This window comes from Opisthocomus hoazin, chromosome 1 (genome assembly GCF_030867145.1).
Source record: "Opisthocomus hoazin isolate bOpiHoa1 chromosome 1, bOpiHoa1.hap1, whole genome shotgun sequence".
Lineage (NCBI taxonomy): Eukaryota > Metazoa > Chordata > Aves > Opisthocomiformes > Opisthocomidae > Opisthocomus > Opisthocomus hoazin.
In genome coordinates, this window is record NC_134414.1 from 36,786,622 (window position 1) to 36,806,402 (window position 19,781).

Genomic DNA, 19,781 nt, shown 5'->3' on the forward strand with positions numbered 1-19,781 from the left:
CATGTAATGGAGAACACATCTTACTCTTGTATGCTGTGTTTGACTCTGATGGAACATTAACTGTTTGTCTCGACAGCTGAGTTGGCATGAGCGTTCCCATCAGCTCAAGTCTTGCAGAAAATGTCCTGCTAACTTCAGCGGTTAGCCGAGTCTAGCGTTTCGTGAAGAATACTCTAATCTTGGTGCTGATATTGGTGGTTGTTTCCTGCGACGGCCTTTAAAGAGTTGAACCATGGATTGTTTCTTGCTCAGTTGCTCCGTTGACCTTTTTGATATCAAGATATTTATCAATACATATTGAAATATTTCTTCCTAGTGTTCTGTTTGCAGGCCATCAAAGCTGACCAGTGAAGACAGACACGTGCGTGTCTTCCAGTACAGAAATTACATTCTTAGTACAAATTCAGGTCTTCTGCTGTGAACTCGAGCACGCCATTGTATGTAGAAGGCAAGGGCTGAAAAAGAAATCAACAAAACTGGCCCATCTGCAGTCACGGGCAAAACTCCCAAGAGAAAGTCAAGAAGAAGAAAGGGAATCAGGAGAATTTTCAAATGCACAATTTCCCCTTTTATCATATTTCTAATCCCATTTTCTTGGCTTCTTTTTGTCTTGCTTTGTTGTTGTTTGTCTCCAGCATGTACATTCTCGAGGCTTTATAACGCTTCATCTTAAGGGGGAACCTGAAGAGCATATTTTGCCTGCTAACGAATAACCTGATTTTTTTTCATCACTGAAGCCAATCAGAGGCAGGAGATTACAGTCAACGGAGGACGGAGATTTGCATATTAACAGCGCGGTTATTGAAGAATAGCTGTCTCGCATTTAGACCAAACCTTGCCCTCCGATTCGCCAACACCAGCTGCCAGCCAATGCAGATGAGGGATCCAAAGGTCAGATTTTTATTTTTTTTTTAAAGAGAGAATCGTACAGTGCTAATATAAATCAGATAGCGAAACCGTGTGCAGGAAGCCGAGTAAGCGGGGCGAGCCTGCTTGGCTCTGGCTCTGTAGCGGCATGGCCGCCGTGCCCTCTCGCTGGCTCCGACGAGTCTATCCCTGTGTAATGTATCATATTGTGTATATTAATGTTTCAGCTTTACAGTTCTATTTCCATTAGGGGAAGATTGCCTGTGAGCCTCTTAGTGGATAAATAGGAATTTACAGCTTTCAAAAATTCTCTTAAAGCTTGCAGGATCCATAGAAGAAGGTATTACACATGACTATTTTTGAAGCTTTAAAAGGTCCAGAGGGCCTAATTGTGCTCTCCGATATGTCTGTGCAGCTCTGATTGAAGCCTTGGGGTATAATGCATGCTTATGTGAGAGCTAAAATGAGTCGTTTTTTAAATTACAAAAAAAAAATCCTTCAGTTATTAAAAAATTAGTCTGTAAAGTCTCCAGGGTCGAGCCAGCAACGTCGCAAGAGCTACTCAGAACTTAACAAAGTGAGGTCTTGGCTGGACCCAGGCGCTGTACCGACCTACAAATAGCAGATAAATGGTGAAAGTGTTACTGAAAATCACGCAAAGAAGGTAAATCTTTGTTCTGCAGCTTTGTGCACGCGTGTTTCTGTGCACGCACTTATCGAGGCAGTTCTGTGGGAGGGAAGGAGGGGATAACCCTAAATTGCCGTAATGAAATAACCTTATCAAGCATTTTCACACTTCAGTCAGTTACATTAAACAAGCCCAACACTGGCAGAGATTTTCCTTTACCTCTGTTTTAAATCAGCCAAGGCTTACGCAACAGTCAAGAGCAGTGTGTCTAAACTGTCTGTATTCTGTCGATGTGTGTGTGTGTTTCTAAGTACAATTGCATCCAGTGATAGCAAAAAAAGAGATGAAGAAGCAAATTTGACACAGATAAAGGCCACAAACTTAAAAAATATATTCAGGCACTGCAGTTTGTGTGGGTTTTTTTAACTAGTCCTTGATTTCGCAAGCTAATTTACACTGCAGGTGAAGTATGAGCTGTGCATGAACTTCCCAGCACGTTTTCCATGTGCTTTTTAAGAGGTGCTTGCTTAAGAATGAACAAGCTTAGGGCCTGTGCTTTAAAAGACTGAAAAGATGTGTTTTATTGTAAATAATGTAGAAAAGGACGCCCAAGTTGTAATTATGTCTTACTCTTATCAGTGCTATGTCTAACAAAACTGCCTCTAGCAACTTTTCATCTGTTCAGCTATCTGTATCGCCACTAAAAAGCAAAGCAAGAACCAGTCCAGAAATAAGTAATCCACACCTGCCCAGCTAGGCCCAGAGTGCCTCCTGCTCCTCCGCAGAGGTAGTTAACACCTACCTAAACCAGTGCATTAATTTCCGTGTTTCGTCCCCCACATGCGTGTCCTTGTAATGCTGGGTGTAATTTCTGTCAGTATTATTTGTTGTCACTTCTCAAACCGAAGCTGTGACACATAGCCTGCCAGCCAAGGGAAAAAAGCTACACACGGAGGCAACACAAGCCAGTCTTGTTTAAATCAGATGGGCCCAGCGGTGTGGAAATTGCTGCTGTTGCGTAAGTGTGCTTGCTGGTAAACCCAAACCGATGGGCTGGTGAGCATATATAATTAGCCCAGTACCTGTGGATGTGATTCAGTACCTCTTCGGTGAAAGCAGTACTGTGGAAAAAGAGAGCCGGGAGATTTTTCTATAAGATTTTCTTCTTACCACCAGATATCATAGCTGCCGCGTGCAACATTTAATATCTGAGGTTCGTTTCCACCTTTCAGCCACAGCCACTTTTCCCTTACCAACTAATCGTCACCTAGAAGTGCTGAAATGTATTAGAAACGGGTGTACAAAGGCTTTCTCTGGCACTGAATCACAACCGCCTCTGCCAGCAGCCCCGCGCGGTGATTCAGGCCAGGGGAAGAGCAGGCTTTTCCCACCCAAGTGGCAGGAAGGGTTCAGGTGCGCAAGCACTTTCCGTGGGAGCCGAGATGCAGCCACAAAAGCCTTCATTAGCTCTCTGCTCGGACGAGGTGTTCGGCGGCGTCTCTAGGAGCGACGCTTGGCTTTGGGGAAGCGCTTGCTGTCCCCAAACCCTCTGTGCCCAGTGCCTTGTCCTGGGAAGGGCTGTCCTTGGCCACCTGCCCCATGAAGAAAAGGCGAGCTCAGCTACTGTTGCCACACCTGAGGATCGTCTCCGGACTGGGAGATGAATAAGCGAAAAAATCAGAACCTGTAGCGAGGGTTTCCCCTCAGGGGTGCTGGTTTTAAGCCTTGGCTTTGAGCCAGCAGTGTGCCCAGGTGGCCAAGAATGCCAGCGGCATCCTGGCTTGTGCCAGGATTAGTGTGGCCAGCAGGAGCAGGGAGGTGATTGTGCCCCTGTACTCGGCACTGGTGAGGCCGCACCTCGAGTACTGTGTTTGGTTTTGGGCCCCTCACTACCAGAAGGACATTGAGGTGCTGGAGTGCGTCCAGAGAAGGGCAACGAGGCTGGTGAGGGGTCTAGAGAACAAGTCTTATGAGGAGTGGCTGAGGGAGCTGAGGCTGTTTAGTCTGGAGAAGAGGAGGCTGAGGGGGGACCTTATGGCTCTCTACAGCTACCTGACAGGAGGTTGTAGTGAGGCGGGTGTTGGTCTCTTCTCCCAGGTAACTAGCGATAGGACGAGAGGTAATGGCCTCAAGTTGCATCAGGGGAGGTTTAGATTGGATATTAGGAAAAATTTCTTTACCGAAAGAGTGGTCAGACATTGGAACAGGCTGCCCAGGGAAGTGGTGGAGTCCCCATCCCTGGGGATGTTTAAAAAACGTGTAGATGTGGTACTTGGGGACACGGTTTAGCAGGCGTGGTGGTGTTGGGGTGATGGTTGGACCTGATGATCTTAGAGGTCTCTTCCAGGACAAACGGCTCTGTGATGGTTCTGACCGGGCGGTGTGCGGGACACGCGGCTCCCCGTCGCGGGGGGTTCCCCAGGAAGCGCCGGTCCCGCCGCACCGGCCGAAGAGCCCAAACCCGCTGCGCGAGGCGGCGGCTGCGCCTGAGGGGCGGCCTCGGGGACGGCTGGCGGGCGGCGGGGAGCTCTGCCGGGGGATGGGGGGGGGGAGCGGAGGGCCGCGGCCCCGGGACGCCGTGACGCTCCGCGGCTGCTCCCGCCGCCGGGCTGTGCGCTCCCCGCCCTGCTCACCGCCCCTCTCCCCCTCCTCCTGCGGGAGCCTCGCCTCCCCTGCACACCTGCCTCGCCATTCGTCGGCGGCTGTGCTAGGAGGGGAGAATTTTCCCTCGGTCCCTTGCAGCATCCCTCCCCGCCACACACACACACACACACGCGCGCGCAGGCGGAGGCACCGCGCGCTGCCCGTGCCTCGGCGGCCACCGCCTCCCCGGTGCCCCCCCACCCCGCCCCGCGCGCTGCCCGCCGCCGCGGGGCGTCCTCCGCCTGCTGCAGCGCCGCCGGACCCGGCAGCCGCCGGAGGAGGGGGGGGGCGGCGGCGGCTGGCGCTGCTCCGCGGCCCCGCACCGGCAGCCGGTAGGTACGGCGGTCCCGCGCCCCGGGCGGCTCCCGGCGGGGGAGGCCGGGGAGGCGCGGCGGGGGGAGGGAGCGGAGGGGAAGGCGGCGGGAGCGGGGCGAGGCGCGCTGCCCCGGCCCCGCCGCAGCCCCGCCGCCCGCTACCGGCTCCCCCGGCTCGGCGGGGCCGTGCGCCGCGCCCCCGGGCGCTGCTTCTCCCCGGTGAGCCAGAAAGTTTGCGCTCCCCGCCGCCCGCTTCGTGGTGGTGCTCCGGGTCCGCCCGTCCGCCGCGGGTCTGTGCTTTCCCCTTCCCGCTAGCCGGCGATTTATTTATTTTTATTTTCTTGTTTTTTTTTTTTTTTTTTTTTTTTTTTTTTTTTTTTTTTTTTAATTGCAGTTGCGGCTGCAGCGGCGGGATTGGGGGGGGAGGCCGGGGCTCCCGCCGCGCCGGGCAGCCTCCCGCGGGGCACACGCCTGGCAGCCGGGGTCGGAGTCCGCGGGGTCCCTCCCGCTTGCAAAGCCCTGCCTCTTCCCCCGCGGGTCCGGCGGCTGCGGGGGACCCCGGCCGCCCCACGGCAGCCTGCGGCGCGGTTCTCGGCGGCAGCGCGGGGGGACGCCGTCCCGTCCCTCTCCCCTTCCCCGAGCGGGCGCTCGGAAGCCGGTCTCGGGGGTGACGCGGTGGCGGTGCGCGGCCGGGGAGCGACAAGGAGCCGGCGGCACCGTTCTCCAGCGGGGGGACCGCCGCGTCCCGCCCCGGCGAGCAGCGGGGCCAGCTGCGGGTCGCCCCCGCACCCCGCGGCTATGACCGAACGGCGGGCGGCGGCTCGCTGGCGGCCCGGGGGGAAGCAGCTCCCCTGCGCTTTCCTCTTTCCGCCTTTCAGTTCGAAAACGTGTTTTTTGGCGAGGGCTTTGGTGGTCTAGGGGGAAGGTTGGAGGCTGAGGAAACCCATCTCTGGCCGGGGCAGGGAAGAAGCTCTCGGGTCCTTCCCGTGAACTGGGTGTTTGCTGCGTTGCGCGTTATTACTTTTCTTTTTTAATCGCTGGAAGTTCTGCCGTCATAAGCCAAAAGCTTTGATGTCTTTTACAATGTACCTCATTCGTTGTTTTTTTTTTTTCCCCCTCAGTTTCAAAATGGAATGATAAAACGCATAGACGTTAATAAATAAGTTGAAAGGACTTTGAAAATAGTGCGTGGCGTTGTAGGTGCTCATAAAAGAGTAATAGCTGCTCCGCAGGTTTTGTTTAAAGCCTTCTTCTCTATGGCTTTGTGCTGAAGTCCCTTCATCTGACTCTCCGCTTTTAAGTGCGATTGCTTTTTGCTGTTGAGGTCTCCGGTCGTGTTGTGGGGGTGCCATGGTAGGCACCCACCTTTGTCTGGCTGTAACAGTCTTTTAATCTCTCACTTTACAAAGACTCGCCGCCGTAAAAATACGTGAAATTTACTATTCTGGCTTTCAGTTTTACATCTCTTTTCCTGATGCTTTTATTTATTTATTTATCTACTTTATTTATTTATTTATATTACAACCGAGGGGGTGGAGGAGGAGAGTGACAAATTGTCTCCGACTCTCCTGTCTGTCCAAATGTGCAAAAAACCAATTACATAAAGAAACGAAGGCACCGGAACCACCCTGAGCTGGGTTCCAAGACCAAAACTGCCTCCAGCGTGCGTGCTCGCCCGCACCGGGCGTTTTGCGGCGTGTGGTATTTACAGAACTTGCAGTGTACAGTAGGTCTCGAGTAGCGAGAGAACGCTTTGTGTCCTCAGAAGCGGGAGAGTCTTTGACAAGTCGGCAAAACTATAGATACAGTCGAGAAACACCGATACACGTGTGAGTGCGTGTGTGTGTGTGTGTGTGTGTAAATATCACCAGGCTACTTAAGTTCGTTTTTCTTTCCTATCATTTCAGGATAGTTTGTCTTCCTCGACTTGGAATATATACATCCTTGCTGCTGAATTTTGAGGGATTTTTTACTGTTCCTCTCTGCGTTCACGTGTTTTAATGTTAGTCTTAATCTCTCTGTAAAATATAAAATAATCCCGCAATAGATTTAGAAGACTCTATTGCCAGGCAAACCAGGCAATAGATCATGAAATCAGACAATAGTATTTTGTTTCCTAGCAACCCCCTACTGCGAACAGAAAACAAAACGATGGTGGATGCTTCCACATGATGATAGCTACACATCGAAACCCCTGAGTGGTAGGTGCGGAGCTGCTCATTGTGCGGTGAGATTTGCTCCTGTTTGTCTCGGCTGCTTTGTTAAAATTTTCCCTTTGTGAGAAAGGGATTTCCTGGCGTAAGTGCAGTTAAAAGGTTAAAATTTCGCTCTGCTCTGCTAGCTTGATAGCAATGTCTGTTAGAATGAAGAGGGTGCAAAATTAAGTAGCAGCTGTAGAATTTTTGCCAAGAAGAGTGATTTGTTGTTATTGCTGGATTATTTCTAAACCTATGCTATTATAGACCCTTGAAAATCAGGTTTATCATCTCCTGTATCCAGTCTGTAGTATCATTTTGGACTTTGTCTTGTTAGTCATCCTTTAGCTTTGTGTTTTAAAACTGCATTTGTTGGAATGTATTGAAAGGAAAATCCTGCGCCGCTCACAGGAAAGGGATGTAAAATCCTAAGTGCTGCTTTGCCATGTGTATGTCTTTGGCACCCAGTTCACCCCTGCAAAAGAGCTGGAGCTATCACAGTGCAGCAGGATGGGGTCCTAAGCCATGATCTTTCTAAAAGTGCTTTTGATAACACAGTAATTCCTTTCATTAAAGTGTCTGAGCGCTGAAATGGCATCTTGACCCCGGACCCGTCTCTGATGCGCTTTGTGCACTGCCATCTATCTGAAAAAATTCGTGGCTGCAAGCTGTGGATCTGACCCGGTACCGGTGCTGGCTGCCCATGGCGTTTCAGCCTGCCGGTGGGTCTCAGGGCTTCCAATGCTGCTGGAGATGCTGAGCTGCAGGAGGGAAAGGAGGTGAGCAGGCATGGATGAGTAGCTGTGCGTACAATGTAGCAGAGGGGTTCCCATGCTTCTGCCTCTTTGCCACCTTTCCTTCCTTTGTAGGAGAAAGTGGCAAAAAGTTGTTCACAGAGTTTTACCTACAAAACTTCTTCACTCTGAGGGTGACGGAGCACTGGACAGGCTGCCCAGAGAGGTTGTGGATTCTCCTTCTCCGTAGATATTCAAAACCCGGCTGGACATGGTCCTGTGCAGCCTGCTCTAGGTGACCCTGCTTCGGTGGGGAAGTTGGACTAGATGACCCACAGAGGTCCCTTCCAACCCCTACCGTTCTGGGATTCTGTGATAGAAGTGTTTGCTCTGCAGCAATATTTACAGTGGTCACACTGTGAGTAAACACGGTGGCGGTTTTCCTATTGGTTGCACCAGTGAATCTGTGAAAGTGAAGGTATTATTTCCATCTGGGAAACCATAAAATCACAAAAAAGATTTGCCGTGGGGAAGACGGCGAACTTCATCATGTATGCGTTATTAAACAACAGTATTTGCGCTAGGCATGGGAACGGTGTTCTCTGAGCAACTTTGGGCTTCACGGCATTATTTTAACAGATCCAACAGTCGCGTACAATTTGTTTGTATTGCCTATAGGTATTTTTCTGGTTCGTCTCCAGTGCTGAGGTACAAAAGTGTTAGAACAGATGCCACTTCAATAAAAAAGGCGGAAATGGAATGGTCAGAGAATATTATAATTCTGATAAATATCAATGAGCAGCTACTTTCTTGTCTGTATTTAAAATCGCACATTTTAGTGCCGTAGCATGTGTGCATGGTTTAGTTTAGAACATGTTAATTGAATTTTGGAAGCCTTCATGGATTGAGGGGAAGTAGTCATTTTCCAATTTTTCTTCTCCGGTTCCTTCTCAGATGGCACTCCTCCCAAACCTCAAATCTTACAATTAGGTAGTCCGCAGATTAAACTTGGTATGGCTGCCTAATTGCAGTCCCCACTTAGCCTCTGCCTGTGTTTACCAGGCAGCAGAAGGAAGGCAGGCAAAGAAAACAAAAAGTATGTACAAAAAACAAAGGGGAGAGAGAGGTCGTGAAGTATTCTGCCTGCAAACAATGGAAGACATTTGGAAGTGATTTTAAATACTCTCCACGAAATTCCCATTATGCCAACTGCATTTGTTGCTGGTGATGAATGTAAAATCTTATGTCTGCTGTCATGTGGGTTGGCGACTGGTGGAAATAGTCAACCCATGACCTAAACCAAAGACTTGAAGCTTCTTCCCCCTTCTCCCCCCTAAATATCCATCTTTTGTGGAACACCGAGCTAAGTCCATTGCACTTAAAGGCACTTGGTAGACGTGATTTAAGAAATGGACAGCCTTGTTCTCTCCGTTTAACTGGGCCATGATGGTAGTGGCTAATGACCTAACGGGGAACGTGCTGCGTATCTCACCAAGATACATGTGCTTTTTCAAATTTTTCACAGGGCTTTTATTTTTTTTGAAAAGGGAACTGCACTAATGAGAGCGCAGAGTGACTTGCTGCATGTTTAAATCCTATAGACTTAATGATTACTGTACTGTTCCATATTTACTTAGGTATTTATTTCCTATTCTTATTTTAAGAAAGGAACAAAAGTATGTTGTCAGTTTTGGACTGTCTTGAAGCTTCATTTTTAAATCCTGTAACATAAAAGCACTGAGCTGTCAATTCTTGCCAAATATGGAAAATAAACCATCCAAGTGATTACAGAAACTGAGGATTTGGTTCAGCAAACTACTGACTTGCATTCCTAACTTTATTTTTTTTTTTTAATGTATGCTTAAGCTTATTTCTGCTCACTGAGATCAACTGGATTTAAGCATGTGGCTAAAGTTAGGCAAATAATTAAATGCTCTGTTGAATAGTGGCCTCGAGCAAAACCTGTAACTTTTGAAACTAACATCTTCACTTTTGAGTAAACAGAACTTAAGGGGAATTCCTACAGGATAGTAGAGTGAAGGGAACAAATTTGGGGAAGAAGCAAGTTCACGAGGGTCTCAAATAGGGAATATAGAATCATAGAATCATTAAGGTTGGAAGAGACCTCTATGATCATCAAGTCCAACCACGCCTGCTAAACCATATCCCCAAGTGCCACATCTACACGTTTTTTTAAACACCTCCAGGGATGGTGACTCCACCACCTCCCTGGGCAGCCTATTCCAATGCCTGACTACTCTTTCAGTAAAGAAATTTTTCCTAATGTCCAATCTAAACCTCCCCTGACACCACTAGAGGCCATTTCCTCTTGTCCTATCGCTAGTGAGTTGGGGGAAGAGACCAACACCTGCCTCACTACAACCTCCTTTCAGGTAGTTGTAGACAGCAGTAAGGTCCTCCCTCAGCTTTCTCTTCTCCACACTAAACAGCCCCAGTTCCTTCAGCCATTCCTTGTAAGACTTGTTCTCTAGATCCTTCACCAGACTTATTGCTCTTCTCTGGACATGCTCCAGCACCTCAAGGTCCTTCTTGTAGTGAGGGGCCCAAAACTGAACACAGTACTTAAGGTGCAGCCTCACCAGTGCCGAGTATAGGGGCACGATCACCTCCCTACTCCTGCTGGCCACACTAATCCTGGCATAAGCCAGGATGCCATTGGCCTTCTTGGCCACCTAGGCACACTGCTGGCTCATGTTCAGCCGGCTGTCGATGAGCACCCCAAGGTGCTTTTCCGCCAGGCACCTCTCCAGCCACTCCTCCCCAGGCCTGTAGCGTTGCATGGGGTTGTTGTAACTGAAGTGCAGGATGTGGCACTTGGCCTTGTTGAAACTCCTACAGATGGCCTTGGCCCATTGATCCAGTCTGTCCAGATCCCTCTGCAGAGCCTTCCTACCCTCAAGCAGATCAACACTCCCACCCAACTTGCTGTCATCTTCAAGAGGCGGGATTCCCTTTTTATAAGAATCGGCCGGGAACATAGCTGAAGATTCTGCACATTGTATCAACAGATACAAGAGCAACAAAATACTTGAGCGTCTGGAGGAACTACATGAGGGGAAATATTAAAAACCAGTGATATTTCTAGGCTGGCACTGAATATGGGGAGATAGGTTAACTACATGTAGATATTTCAAATGTATTGTAGTCAGAGGAATCAGATTTTTTTGTGAATTATGTGGGAGAATATCTAGGAATAAGTGGAGAAATCGAGGAAATAGAAGTTTTAAGATGAATTCTGGGCAAAAACTCAATGACAGAAAAATGTATTGGAGCGTGTATTAGTCCAGGTGTAGTGAAAGCCCTCCACCCCTCTTCAGACATTTAAAATAAGAGTAGGCAAGTCACCTGCAAATGTACAGGAGGAGGCAATTCTGCATTTTCAAGGAGATGGAGCACAAGATCTAACAGCCCTTTTTCATGTCTCTGTTTTCTTCTAGTTTTAACTGAAGGTTATACGAGAAACTAGGTCAGATACTGGGCCAACCATCCTTGAGTTGTTTTTTCTCAAAGTGCAGTGTTCGTACTGTGGCCAAGCGGTTTCCAGTGCAAAGACAGTTGGGTTTTACACTTTTATAAATGTGTGACTCGGAACACGGTCATCATATGGGCTCAAGTTGAGTCAGTGCTGGGATGGTAGGTGTGCAAGGATTGGCTACAGTAGATTTTTTTAGTAAACAGCTCTGGTTTATTCATTTGTTTGTTTTCCCTTTTGAAAACAAGGAGCATCCTGGGGTGGTGTAGAGGGCATGGAAGTGACAGCTTCTTGCTTGTTGACAGTTTCTGCAGCATTTTGTTTGATCGCCCAAGGAGTCTTACTGCCATCAGGCAGCAATGATGGATAGTAGGTACTATTGCTTCCTTGCTGTCACCCCGTCAGATGCCCTGGGCTCACAACAGCTGTCTCCTGTGATCTGGCTGGTTTGTGTGCAATGCAAGTCCTGATGAGTACTGCCATCAGTGGCGTGTGTCCTGGAAGAGGCTGAGACATATGGGTGACCTTTCCCAAGGTGCATCGCTCCCTCATCTATTCAAACTGGGAGACAACTCAGATTCAAGGTGTAGTAGCAGTTTTCTTGAGGAACCTTTGCCTGGAATGATGTTGTTACACTGGTTTCTTGCAATTCATTTTACTCAAAGCAAGTATTCAGAAAAAGAATTGTTATGTAGACTGATATCATCAGGAAATGTTTTCCAACAGCCATGCCAACTGCAGAGGAGGAGGTGGATTTCCCTCTGCCATGCTTTGTGCGTACCTGACAGCCAACTGTTTAAACATGGCCTATTTTGGTAACCGTAAGGTAAAACCAAGTGATTCAGAATAATCCTTCCTTATGTGATAACAATTAAAAGAATGATCTTGCAGGAGCAGCACGTGCAAGGGAAAGCTGATCTGGGGCAGAGCCGGCTGGTGAGACTGACCTTTGGTTTAAGTACTTCATGGTGCAAGAAAGGGGTATTTTGAAGTTGTGGAAGCCATGTTTAGGTCTTCTGTGTGCAGAATAAGATGGAAAAAGTTGTTCTGTCTATTTAAAAACTACTACACTCCCAGTGCACCCCAGGCAACTGCTTAAAAACAAATCCTCTGACAGGTAAGCCAGGTTCAGCTATTGCTGGAGTTTGTCTCTAGGGATTGGTTGATGGTGTTGGAGGTCTGAAAAGAGGTTAAATGAAGCTGGAAGAAGGTTTTTTTTAGGCAGAATTTAGACTCAAGTTGTTGCCAATGCATTGGTGATGTTAGAGGGACAGTTTTTTTGATGGGTGGATAGTTTTTTGACGTGATGAGCAACGTAGATAAAAAAGACCCATACAATTGAGTAGATCAAGCTAGGTGGTTGCTGGTAATGAAACTGGGTAGACTGGTTTGCTTAGGATTACTCGTGTATGTTAATAATGCTCTTCTGTGTGAGTATGTCTAAGATCAGACTTGTTGGATGGAATCCTTTAGGCTGTAAGATACTGTGTAGGTGTAAGATTATTATTCTGTTGCCTTTGCAGGGAGAAGCTAGGTCAACAACAATCTTAATTACAATTTGTTTGTGTTAATGGATCTTTATTTTTAGAGTTAAGTTAATCGAGGCTTTAAAGCATTTTTATACAGATACTTTTAGCGTAGTGTTAGCATTTAGGGTGTGGAGTTTGGTATACTAGATCTCATCAATACATGATGAGGAACAGTCCCTCCATAGCCAGAGTGGATAACATACGCCTATTTTGGTATGACAGGTTGGTTTTATGCGGATTTTAGAGGGGTCTGTGCCCTATACACAGTGTAAAAATGCTTCAGGGCATAACAGCTGTGCCTAGGGTAGAATACAGTGGGGGTTTTTCAGTGTGTTTTACAACTCTGTTTAGACTTACCCATACCTGTTAAGGAAGCATTTTGTCAGGGAAGCAAAGAAGAAATGACATAGAAGTAGCTGATAAAGGCGTGGGGTGAATTTAGGGAGGTGGAATGCAATAACCAAAATGAGAGCGCGCTCTTAGAACAGGCGCTGGTACTTGTGCCCTTATAAGAGGAATTTCAGCGATGATAAATAAGTTTGTTTCATCTGAAAGTAACAGATTGCTTCCTAGTATTTTGCTGGTCTGACATTCTGTGAAATTGTGTTATATCTTAATTCAGTGGCTCCTCTGCATACAGAGTAAGAGTTCACTATTTTCTACCAAGTGAAGCAGTTCCCGCTCATTCTGCAGTGGTAGAGGCCTGTATTTTAGTGGCAAAGATCCATGGATTAATCTCTTCTGATGATTTACGATGGGTGTTGGCATTACTTCAACACTGACTCAGAAGAAAGAGTTACATTTACTGAATAAGTGATCCACTTAGTTTATTGAGAGTTTTCCTCAGAGGTGTGACCCTTGCTTAGCAGTGAAATCTGCTGAGAGCACAGCCCAGGGTAGTATGATTATAGATTCCTAAAAAAAGTGTGTTTTTATGGTTCTCTGCTGGCAGTTAAGGATGATGGGCACCTGGATCTGAACAAGGACTCTGTGCAGATTTACTAGCTGTAAATGGGTGGTCTGTTCATGCATCCTCGTGCCTCCTCTACACACACACATCTGGCTCCCTGCGTCTTCACGCAGAGCATAGATGGAGGTGTTGGTGGCAGGCTGTTACATGTGGAAGCTGAAGACTTAGAAGTCCTGGAAAGTACGTTTGATTCAGGATCTTCTTTATGTTGCCTTTCTGTTAGCTGGCCTAAAATGAGCATCTCTTAGGTTAAGTTCATTTTAGCAAATGAAGGCACCCTTGACCAGTACTTTGTTTGAAGGTTATTCATATAGATAAACAGTAAGAGGAAATACTGTTCATGCTGTGACTCTTTTTCTGCAATGTCATCTCCCATTTTGCATGAACCAGATAGCCATTACCATTTATTTCATTGACAGCCTGTGAGAAAGCATGCGTTTTCAGTTCCTAGAGGGAGCTGGGCTAAACTCGAGCTGATACACTCAGGATGAAAGCCTTGGTGTACTGTTGCCAATCTGCTTAGCTATCCAGTTTCTTGCCAATTCTGTAAGGTTAATACTATTACAGAAAAACATGTGAAACCAGGTGCGGTGCGTATGTCATTAGTTGGGTTTTGCAGTTTTATTTTTCATGATGCGTTTGTTTAACTTCTGTATCATTGTGCAGAACATACATAATGTGTAGTATATATTGTTTGCTTTGCAAAATAGAAGGTGGCTGTAATTTCAGCCTGGGAAGGAAACTATTAACATTTCTTCAAGTAAAAGAGAAAGGCTGAAAAATTGGAATTTCTTTTTAATTTTCTTGGAAAATATTAAGGCAGATTACGTAACTGCATAAAGTCTCTGGGGAAAAGGAAGGAGAAGGCTTGCTGATAATGAAAGAACAGAGTAGCTGCTTAATGTAATCTGCTCTTCTTGAACGGTGACGAGAAGGAAGAGAATGGAGAACTGTACAGTCAGAGCAGGCTTTGTTTGTTCAAATCTGGAAGTGGGCAGCTTTGTAGAAGGCTTTTCCAGAATAACAAAGTTGGTTCTGTTCGGTACTATATACTACAAACAAAATAGAAATGATAAAAGCAATAATTTTCAGGCTCATTTTGCCCAAGAATAAAGGGAGTAGGGTGAAGCGAATCAGTCAACCCACTGTAATCAAACAATTCTTCTGTACCTAAAGGATAAATGTTGCACGAGTAGCTAGACAGAAAAGACTAGTGGTCATCCTGAAATCATGCACAAAATCCATTTCTTGTGGTTCTTCAATGTCAGATGTGCTGCCAGATGAAACCGAAAATTGAATTGAAAGCAGAAGGTAGAATTTGATAATCCTGAAGATGAGATGCTTTCACAATCCTGTCATCATTGAAATACAGCTGTGATGAACTCCCTGTTGCAGTCATTTTAGTGGCTTTCAGTGTTGTTTTGTTCTAGAGGAATTGGTTTGTCTTTGTTATCAGGGAAGACAAAGAGCAATAGCTACTCCTATCTTAAACACTTGGAAAATGAAGGCTTCAAACCTGGTGAGAAACTTCCTTCCGTGCTAATATTGCTGTCAGTGTAAAACAAAATGAGCAATATAGGGCGAGATGCAAGCCTGAGCGTACTGCCCTTTTAAAGACGTTTAAATTCACTAGTTTGCTGTTAGATGGATGAAGGAAAAGGGAAATGCAGAACTAAAACCCCAAACCTAGAATAAATAACGCTTCTATTAATGCAAGGTGGTTCAGCGAATGTGAGAAGTGTTCCGAGTGTGGCTGTAAGCATCCATGCAAGGGAAAATGCAGAGCTTTGTAACACTCTCAGCCACGTCTCTAAGGGATGCCGCGGGATGATTGCATGACATGGAGATGTTCTGTAAGTGCCTGAGGAGCAAGCGTAGTAGTGGCAGAAACAAATTGAAATGAGAACTTCTGAAGTAGGTTTGTCCTGATGCGGAGTTCATCTCGGTGAGAAAGAACCATCTGTGTAATTAGGAGTTGGCTGGAAATAAGAGTATTTATGCTCCCTTCCTTCAGTTACTCTTGGACATCCTCTGAGGAAGATCCTATCTTTATTTTTGCTTCTACTCTGTGGTCCTCAGTAATGCAGGTTTATTTAAACTGAAATCAAACGTGACTTTTGGTAAAAAAATTTTTATACAGCAAGACGCTCCCCAGAGAATCGGTAATCCGAGGAAAGCAACTAATGGTGGTTTCAGAAGGGTTTTGACTAGCTACAGCCTGATGATGCTCCCATTCAAGTGGAAGCTTTCTTCCTCTAACTTGCAAATAAATAACAGCAAATATTTGAGAAAAATACTGAAGGAGGCCTCAGCAGCTGTAGCAACTGAATGAGAAGATAGAGAACAAGAAGTCTGACATACAAGGGAAAAAAGTCTGCAGTGCCCACAGCAAGTAGAGTAAAAGTAATAGGCTGAATATGTTGCAAGAAATAAGAAGTTTAGGATTTTTTTTCTAGTGGTAAGGACGCAGAGGAGTTGTAGATGGATTGTGTGAATTTTGTGGGGCCTTTACCAGTTGAAGTCTTCAAGAACGTGGTAGGTGTAACCGTGTTGTCTTTAAAGGATGCAGCTGATGCTGTTGCGTAGTTGTTTCCAGCTCTATTTGTCTGTGATTCTCACCAAGCCTTACAGTGAGAGGGATGAAAGGAAGTGGTTTCATAACTTAAACTGATATCCAGATGATCAGTCTGTTATCCTTGTTTGTCTCAGAACAGTGGAAAACGTAGCAGTCAAGTTGTAGGAGACGCTGGGGGTTGAACACGGATGTTTCAGGCTTGAAAATATTTTCTTCCCTGCCCAGCTCAATGTGGAGCATTTTGCCATGTTGCACTCTTGGGCTTGAAACATTTTTTATTAATTCACTTTTTCACGCATAATCCCTTGCTAACACAACTTGAGGTTCACCCCTGGCTGGTGCAGAAGCATCGTAAACCATAGGTAGAGAGAAAACTAATCTGTCTTCAAAAAGCTTATGAAGACATATCCCAAGCTGTTAAAGCACAACTAAAAATAGAGTAAAAGAAAGTTAGGCCAGACTGTTTAGAGACTTGTGACTCAGCTGCGACATTTTTGTGTATTTTAGTTAGAGTTGCATGCTTTCAGTTTTGGACCACGTTGAAGGAATAATCATGTTCCAAAATGAATTCAGTAGTCTGTGGTTTGTGTTTTAGCTAGTAAAAAGCTTTATGGACTTCTTGCGGTATTTCCAGTGGCTGTCTTTGGGCAGAGGAAGGAAGTTGCCCGAGTTCTGGGAAGCGTGTGGAGAAAAGACTGAGTAATGGACCCCAGTTTCTGCTTTTCTCCAGATGTTCACTCCATAGCTAGTAGGAAAAGTAGCATGTAGACCAATAAAAATAACATAATATGTTAGGAGTACCAGAATACGAGTTCTTTTGGCAAAGAATTTTGAACTCTCCTAGGAAACAAATTGGTTCCTGTGCATTACGTGTTGATGGAGATTGCATCCTTTTACATGAATCATGAGTCAAATGTTCTTTCAAGACGTATGGGACCAGATTCTGATCTCCAGTGATTTAAATTTTGAGTAATTCAAGAGATATTCATGAGTTACGCTACAATAACAGATTACAATCTGGTTCTTATTCTGTAGGATTTTAATATAGTTATAAAAGGGATATTCATCTTCATTTGCTAAATGTGTAGCAAGTTACTAATTAATCCAATATTGTCTTCATTCTGGAGGAGGCTGTTTATCTTGAATTTTGTTGTCAAATACCATACAGACAAGCTTGTGTGGCGGTACCATTAACTAATGATAGAGTTATCCAGATACACATTTCCATCATTAACTTGAATTACAGTGTAACTCCAATTGTTTTCAGTAGAGAAAGACCACACTGCTGAAAGGAAGAAAGCACGCTGTATTTTCAGTCACTGTGCAATTAACTCATATAACCTCTGTGCTTGTCATGCTTTGTGTAAGATCCAGGGTGACTGACTGTGGGTCGCTTACATGAGAGCAAAGACCCTGGGGCTGAGAGACAGTTTATTAAGATAATACTGTGGTGTGAAGATCAACTGTCACAGCAGTTGCCAATGAAAGCATGTCTGTATTTACAGTATACTTGCGGTAAATAAGAGTTGCCTGAGTTGGGTTGTTTTGAATATGGCAGGATGGGGAGAATACAGACGGATGGTGGTGGTGGGAGCATGGAGCCATCCTCACCTTATTTTCCACAGGTTCTCCATTGGTGGCGGTTGCTCTGTGGATTTTCTGATGCAAGGTTGAGTACCTGCCATTCAAACCATGGGATGTTTATTGTTTTTCTCCTTTATTCAGCCACTTATTTTCATGAAAACAAAGGGACTTTGCCCTCTGTCAGTTTTGGTCGCTCTTGACCAATGTCTCTGAAAGTTAGTGAAGAGAAGGGAGGAGAAACAGATGAAGATGCAGACAGAGCGTTGTTTAGGCTTCGTTCTCAGGAAGTGAGGTTAAAAAATGTTTTTCTCGGGCATTTCTCTTTCCGGATAGAAAAAAGAAAAGCTGAACTGAATTCTTTCATCCATGTCAAGGAGTACAAAGTGTCTTGTCACTTGCTGGTGCCTCAATGTATTTGTCATTGGGAAGCCCACAGCAATGTTCTTTCTAAATGGTCTATGAAAAATGGACATACAATCTGTTTAAAACAAAATAAACTTGCTGCTTTTATCTGTTAAATCAAAACAAAGCTGCTGTGGTTTGCAGACCACTTGTTGCCCTTAGAGTGTGTATAGTGGCAAGTCTGGTGCATTGCTGCTGACCATAGTAAGAGAAGCAAGCTCTTCCTCACGATGCCTCTTCAAACGTTGTCTGTGTAAATTTTTTCTTCTAAAAAATCTTTGATAATGCATAGTTAAGTTTGAAAGTGTCTTATTTCAGCTTTACGAGAGCATCAGATTTTTCTCTCCGAAGCACAAAGACGACTCCACACTTAAGATTCACTTTTGCAGCCCCTTCCCCCTTCTTAAGATTCACTTTTGCAGCCCCTTCCCCCTTCTTCAAACATTCATATGGAAATACACTATTAACTGTGAAATTCCCTAGCAACCTTAACAGCCCAGAAAAAGGTATCCAAAACCCAGCAATGCTTAATTCTCAAGAAAATTTGTACTCTCTATTGTTAATATTCATTATATTCTAATAAACGATTTGAGAAATTCTTTTCAGGGTTTCTCCTTCTTGCTCTCAGCTACAGTGGTTGTTTTGTTGGAATGGTGCAATATTCACTGGTGGAAAAGGGAATCCAAAGCTTCTTTGCTAACATCTCTCTGTGGAAAGCCTTCAGAAAATCTGCTTTATTTCATGGTGATTCCTGTGCTAATTGCTTTAACAGCCCATATTTTTTTTTTCTGATAAATTAGTCATTGACAGCTGATAAAAGAATTATTAGTACTTTACAGCATAATAAATGGTTTGATAACTCGGCTTAATGAGAGAATTCATAAAGTCATATACATGGTGGCAGTAGTATGTGCTGCTACATGTAATACCGTGATGATTTTTGTACTTCTTATTTCTCTTCCTTAGTAAAGACTAGACATCCTAAAGAATCCAGAGCTGATGCTATGGTACGCAGCGTCTCAGGTGTTTAAGTGCAGAAAATCATTCAGGCATTGCTTCAGCTCAGCCTTAATCCCATGGGAGCTGAGAAGTTGTGGCAAAAAGTCGCACTGCTTGACAGAGACAGGACTGAGCTCTGAGCTGTCAGCATGGAATGAAGCTTCGTTAGCCAATGAAATGAATTTCACTAACTGTCATTCCAGCTCTGGTTTCTAGAGTGATTTTTGGGGAGGAATGTAGAGCTATGGTTGTTTGTGGTGTTTTTTTTGTTTGTTTGTTTGGGGATTTTTGTTTGTTTGTTTTTATTTTTATTAAAGTGGTCCCTTCTGTATGTCTGTCTCCCTAGCCCTTCTTCTCTTGCCTTCTCTCGTTTTTATAATGCTCCTTTCTCCTTTTGCTGTCTCTGTCCCATGTCTTTTTACTGTGGCCTCCATTTCTTTTATATTTCAGACTTGCTATATTCTGTTTAATGCACTGTCCTCTTTATTACTTTCTGTGTTTTTGCTCCCTTCATCTTTTGTATTTACTTTTTCCACTTTTTTAAAAAATATTGTGAGACTCTGTCATAAAGATCCTAATTTATTTGTGTCTACAGGGATAAGGTTGTGGACCTTATTTTTTTATTACTATTTTTCTTTAATTTTATACTTGAAATTTGCTACAAGTGCTCTCTTTCTGGAATACCATTTAATATACTCTAACGTTTCTTTTTTTGTATCCTGTGCAAGTCACAGAAATGAGCCTGTGTCATACAAAGTGAAGATGGACACAGGGTGTAGCCCAGCAGTGCTGTATGGCCACATTTGATTTCTTCTTGTTTGAAGGCTTAGAAACTCAAACTTCTCTCT

At 45.0% G+C, this 19,781-nt stretch overlaps 1 protein-coding gene across 4 annotated transcripts in view; it reads left to right on the top strand.

Moving 5' to 3' along the window:
• The first annotated feature begins 4,393 nt into the window (after positions 1 to 4,393).
• ENOX1 (ecto-NOX disulfide-thiol exchanger 1) overlaps positions 4,394 to 19,781 on the top strand; it is a 380,777-nt gene continuing 365,389 nt past the window's right edge. For all 4 annotated transcript variants that reach the window (XM_075432297.1, XM_075432138.1, XM_075432365.1 and 1 more), the window contains exon 1: positions 4,394 to 4,470. The gene's annotated coding sequence lies outside the window, so the exon portion shown is untranslated. The remainder of the gene's footprint in view (positions 4,471 to 19,781) is intronic.